Raw genomic sequence first — 6400 nt, 5'->3', positions numbered from 1 at the left:
TATTTGTGTGTGTGCATGCACATGCATGTCCACTCTTAGCCTCCATAAAAAGCTATTGCCATTATGGCATTTCTCCTTTTAAAATCCACAGCATGTCTACTACTAACTGCTCAAAAGATGAGCTAGAGTTTTTATAAACTTTGCTGTAATCAGTAGCCTGACACAACAAAACTGATATACCTTTGAAATGGCAGCTTTGTTGTAATGAAAAGTTTGTATACCAAGCCCACAAAGGGTTAGTAATCCAGTCTGTGGCCACACCAGGAAAATGTTTCCAAGTTACTCCACGTGAATTTCGTCCCTTTTTGTTGTTGCTGTTGTTGTTCAGATGATGCACAGCTATTACCAATTCTTTTGCTTGCCCTCTGTGCTAACTCTGCATCAAATCCAGCCCATTGGTAGGCTACTACTATATTTGTTCTGTGTTTAATCATGCAGTACAACTGACATTCCACATAGCATCTACTACAAAATCAATTCATTTCCTTTACATTTGGCATGCGGTCCCACCACCACCACCACTGGCTGTCATTTGACTCTCTTAATTAAAATAATCATAATTTTCAAACTGGAATATTGGCATGTTGGTATGCTTCTGTCAAAAGGGCTGTGGGTTCTCTACTATTGAGGGTAATGCAGTGCGGAATCAGGAAAAAATGCTCCAGATCAGTACGTGACCAGCATTTTGCTGACACACTGATGTACCAAACCAAAATTTGTTTTTTTGGGGGGAAAAGAGAGAGAAGGGGGCAAATAAACACACAAAAAAGGAAGGGATGTGGCCCTCTGTAGACAAATGTACCACATCTAATTTAACTAAAAAATAACTGTTAAAAAAAGTATTAACCACTATATGGGATATGTACCACATGACTGAGATATGTGACTCTACAGGAAGCAGAAGGTGAGAGAAAATTTCTCTAGTGTGACCACAGAACCAGTTAGGTTTTTCCTCAACTAATATTAGTACACTATGGAGTGGTTTTTGCAGTGACTCTGGCAGCCCTAGCCAAAGGAACTGGATGAGGAAACCTAAAGAAGTGAATACCTCAATCCTTTCTTGGATGGTAAGGTCTTGTTTAAATCTGAAGCTTTGAAAATGAGTTTGTAATCAGTGCTTTGCATTTTGATACTTTATTGTATTTCGTTCTCAGTTTTGTGAGCAACCTGGAGAGTAATATGTCAGTGGAGCCCCGTAAAATACATAAATAAATGTGATGATTATAATGATTATCATTCTTATCATTGTTGTCTCAATAACTGGTTAAAATAACTTGTCTAGTTAGGGAAGAAAATAAGATACTGTAGTAAAGAAAACAAAAGGGACACAAAAGGGAGAGAAGAGGTTACGGGTAAGAAATCAGAGATTCAAGAGACAATGTTCAGGTTGCCTCCCCAGACATTAACCAGGTGAGAAGAATGAGAGGTGTACAAGAGCAGGAATCCCAGAAGAAAAGAAGGAACAAAAGAGAAGGGGCAGGCAGAAAAAGTAACATAACCTCAACCAAGACCAAAGACAAGGAGAAGCCAAAGAAAGAGAGGAAAGAGAAGACAGGTAGGAAGGGCCACCAAAACGAAGAGACAGAAAATGATCACCAATGAAACTGATAATAAAATCATGGCATCAAAGTAATGCGGTGTGGGTTTATACTATTAAAGATTATCAAGAAAAAGGGAAAGAAAAAACAAGAATGAAGATAGTGAGATAGAAATCTTGACCAGAAGAATTCTCTTAGGTCTCAATGGGAGTAGAAAAGAAGGACAAATCAAAGCAAATTAATCCACAAAGAAGTAAGAGCCTGATCGAGAGGAGGAGGCTTCTAGAGGGGGAAGTCCATCAGAGACAGAAAAATAATGCTGAAGGGAAGAAGAGTGATAATAATAATTTTGGACAAATAAAGGTAAAGGTAAAGGTTTCCCTTGACATTTTTAGTCCAGTCGTATCCGACTCTAGGGGGCGGTGCTCATCCTGTTTTTCAAGCCGTAGAGCCAGCGCTTGTCGGAAGACAGTTTCCATTGTCACGTGGCCAGCGTGACTAGGGAACACCATTTTTACCTTCCCACCAAGATGGTACCTATTTATCTACTCTCATTTACATGCTTTCAAACTGTTAGGTTGGCGAGGAGCTGGGACAAAGCGATGGGAGCTCACTCCGTCACGTGGATTTAATATTACGACTGCTGATCTTCTGATCCTGCAGCACACAAAGGCTTCTGCTGTATAGCCCGCAGCGCCACCAAGTAGTTTTGTTTAAAAGACAAGGGAAAAACAGAAGAGAACCAAAGCCACAGGCAATTTCCAAGATAATACCTTCTGTCATGCTTGGATCCCAAGGGATTCCCTGGAAATGGCATATGCCAAGTGAGCTGTGTGGGATGGTGGGCCTCTGCTCCTGAAAGTGCCATTCTTGATGTCGCCTCCTCTTGCTTGTCTTGGGGAGGCCTTCGGGATCAGAAGGGGAAAAGGCATTTAATGTGTGTTTGCTTGGGAAGGTACAGTTTGGGACGGTGGCAGAGTGTTTGGTATAGCAGCCACAACACTGGAGCAGCTTATTCACCACTCCCACTTTTCCAGTGCCTGAGGCAACCATTCCAGTGGGGCAAATGGTAAAAACCAGCCTGGAATGTAAAACCAGACATTTCTTCCTCAAAGCCTGCTACAGTGGAAAGGGATGAGAAACTTTAGTGAGCGCTTGCCCTAATGTGGCGGTGCATGCAGACCTCATAGGTAGACAGGGCTGCCACTTGCTTCTGCCCACTAATGCTTATCTATGCCTTTATCTCCCTGTTTTTGTCCCTGACAAATGGTGATGAGGGCCCTGACTTTTTCTTCCTTCTCCTCTTGCCCCTCCTGCCACCACTGTACAAGGTGGACAGGAACCTAGGGAGCTGATTGTGTCTCTCAAGTTCTCTAGAAATAAATATCCATCAACCATTGTGGCCTATATATTATTGGGTATAACAGAGAACATAATGATTATGATGATGCTTTACAGACTGCAGCAAAGCCTTTGACTGGGTGGATCATGAGAAATTATGGGTGTTCTGGAAGAAATGGGTGTGCCTCAGCACTCAATTGTTCTTATGTGTAACCTACATTGTGGACAAGGTGGTACCATTAGGACAGAATATTGAGAGATAGAATGGTTTCCTATAGGCAAAGATGTCAGACATTGTATCCCCTTTTCTGTTCAATCTTTATGCAGCATATATCATATGGAAAGCCAGACTAGATTCAGATAAAGAAGTTAGTGAGAACTGATAGAAGACACATCAATATTTAAGATATGGATGTGACACCATCTTACTTTTCTCATAAGAAAAGAAGAGGGGAAAGTTGAGATAAAATATTCTGAGCATAATTTATCATTGTGTGTGGATACTACGAATGGACCATATCAGGGGTATTAGCGTGATTCTAGAATAAGTACAGAGTGCAGCAAAGAGCTGCTTGTTGCCCACAGGGTGGATGGAGCAGCACCCCCATGAAGTACAAGATTCATGTACCATCCAGCATTCATGATGCTAAAATGTTTTTAACCAAAGACGCCCAGTGATTTGAACCAATGAGTGACTTGAGCTAGAAATGGAAAAGACTAAGTTGGTGATAACAAAGGAAAAGGTGTGTGACAGCTGATCCTCCACCAACAAAGTGCAGGACTCCCCAGATGCTCTAATTAGTGAGGCACTAGGAGGTGCTCCAGCAGAAGCTGCTGCCTTGTTTGTATCCTGTTGCAGCCACTCCACCGGACATTTTTAATTCCTTATTTAGTTTTATTACGACCGAGCATTGTGTGTGACTGTGGATGGATAACTTTGCTCCTCTTGTGTGGGCTGTGATTGGCAAGGAATGAATTTAGTGTGCTAGTGTCTGTCTTTCCTCCTCCCTCATTTACTTTTTTTCTTCTTTGTGGTAAATTTAATCCTACTCAATGCTAGCCTTGGCATCATTAGTAAAAGGATATCTGTTGGCAGAAGTAAAATCTTCCTGCCTATCATATCTCCAAAATTGCTGGCACTGTGTAGCCTTCCCCCCACAATCCCAGGGTCATTTTTTTCATGAAGATTTGGAAATGGACAGTCGAGGATCTCAGGCAAGGATCACCAAAGGGGCACAAAGTGAGTTTGTGTCTGTCCTTATTTGAGTAGAGATGCAGGGCAGGGATGCCACTGTATCTCTCTAGTGAGTATTCTCGTTTATTGTAGACATACCATATTAACATTCACATGCCAAATATATTTGTGAAAATAAAGTGGTAGGGAAAGGACTCAAATGAACCTTCTGCCCAAGGACTCCAGTTTTTTTTTTTTTTTAAAAGTCATGAGTAACTTGAAGGATGAAAGAAAAAGTCTCAGATTCAGAAAAGAGAATGAGTGACAACAGGCTATGAAGAAAGAACACAAGCTTCCCAACTGAAGCTTCACCTGTCCATTTTGTTTTGAACCTTTTTCTAATTTGAATATGAGATCTGCATGGTTTCTCATCCAAATCCTCTCCATCATTAGTGGCAGTCATCCAGGATGCTAGGGCAGGAGACGCTCAAATGTGCTGTTTTCCAATACAACTTTCTGCATATAACCCCCCAAAAGCAGCTTCCCATGATGGGGCTGACTTCCAAGTAAAGCTGTACAAACTTGTGTTCTTGAACTTCAATGAGGTGGGAAATTCTGGGTGTTACAGTCCAAAAACCTCCACAGCTGCACTTCCAACTCTGCATATTGGATCTGCAGCTCTAGGATTGCAGCTGGATGGAATGAAAACATGACCCTTTTTAATGTAAATGTAAATACCTTACCAGTTAATTGATGCTTTCCCCCCCTCTTCTTTTTCTACAAGGGAGGGATGTTGTTAAGTGGATTACTAGTCCAATGTCAAGGAACAATATCAAGTATGTGAGGTGTAGTGAGTAGGAGAGACCTAAGTTCAAATCTTGTCACTGGGGCATGTGTGTGGCAGTGGCAAACCACTCAATGAACTTCTCATATCTCTCAAAATCCCTGTTAAGGTTACTTTACATTGGGAGTGATTAATAATACATTTAGCAGCAGAACCTGCTTCTAATAAATAAGCCACAACAAGTACTTTACTGTGTATGTCTGTATATGCAGCTCCAGTTGTCCCACTTGCAGTCTTGTTCTTTCTCCCCAAACACTGAAAGACACTCTGACTGTTTCTTACATAAGGCTGAAACATCAACCAGATGAGCCAAATGTCCCCCTTAAATAGCTGATTTGAGCAACTGTCCTTTCCTTGGAAACACAGTAAAAGAATCAAACAAGGCTCTGGGTAGATAACTGCATATCGAGCTTGAGTTGTAATGCCATACTACACAGAGAGAGACACAAATATGGATATGTTAATAAATATACATGTAGGTTGTTGTTACATGCCACCATGTCACTTCTGACACGGCAACTCAAAGAACGAATTACCTCCAGAAAGCCCCTAATAGCTCAGCTCATTTGCCCTGCGCAATCAAGGCATTCCCTTGTTGAAACAGTCCATTTCATATTCAGCCTTCCTTTTTTCTGAATGTCTTCCATTTCACGCAGTACTATTGTCTTTTGCAGTCAGTTCTGTCTTCTCATGATGTCCAACATACATATTGTACAAAGTATGATGACCTCTTTAGTCATTTTAGCTATAGAAGATACTACTGTAAATAAATATCTCTAGAAGTCTATGTCATTTACAACCTGTGCCTAAAATCTCTTGAATTTAAGCCCAAAGGCCTGTTCCAACAAGACATTGTATGGCATATATGTATAGTAGATATTAGAGGCTGTTTGCTGTGCATGCCTGTACATACAGCTCCAGTTATCACACTTGCAGTCTTGTGAAGAACAGATTTAAGGAACTAGATTTGGTGGACAGAGTGCCTGAAGAACTTTGGATAGAGGCTCGTAACATTGTACAGGAAGCAGCAACAAAAACCATACCAAAGAAAGGGAAATGCAAGAAAGCAAAGTGGCTGTCCAACGAGGCCTTATAAATAGCAGAGAGGAGAAGGGAAACAAAATGCAAGGGAGATAGGGAAAGTTACAGAAAATTGAATGCAGACTTCCAAAGAATAGCAAGGAGAGACAAGAGGGCATTCTTAAATGAACAATGCAAAGAAATAGAGGAAAATAACAGAAAAGAAAAAACCAGAGATCTGTTCAGGAAAATTGGAGATATCAGAGGAACCTTCTGTGCAAAGATGGACATGATAAAGGACAAAAATGGAAGGAACCTCACAGAAGCAGAAGACATCAAGAAGAGGTGGCAAGAATACACAGAGGAATTATATCAGAAAGATTTGGATATCCCGGACAACCCAAATAATGTAGTTGCTGACCTAGAGCCAGACATCCTGGAGAGTGAAGTCAAGTGGGCCTTAGAAAGCCTGGCTAACAACAA

Source organism: Pogona vitticeps, chromosome 1 (genome assembly GCF_051106095.1).
Source record: "Pogona vitticeps strain Pit_001003342236 chromosome 1, PviZW2.1, whole genome shotgun sequence".
In the NCBI taxonomy this organism is placed as follows: domain Eukaryota; kingdom Metazoa; phylum Chordata; class Lepidosauria; order Squamata; family Agamidae; genus Pogona; species Pogona vitticeps.
Note: the sequence above shows the minus strand (reverse complement) of the source record.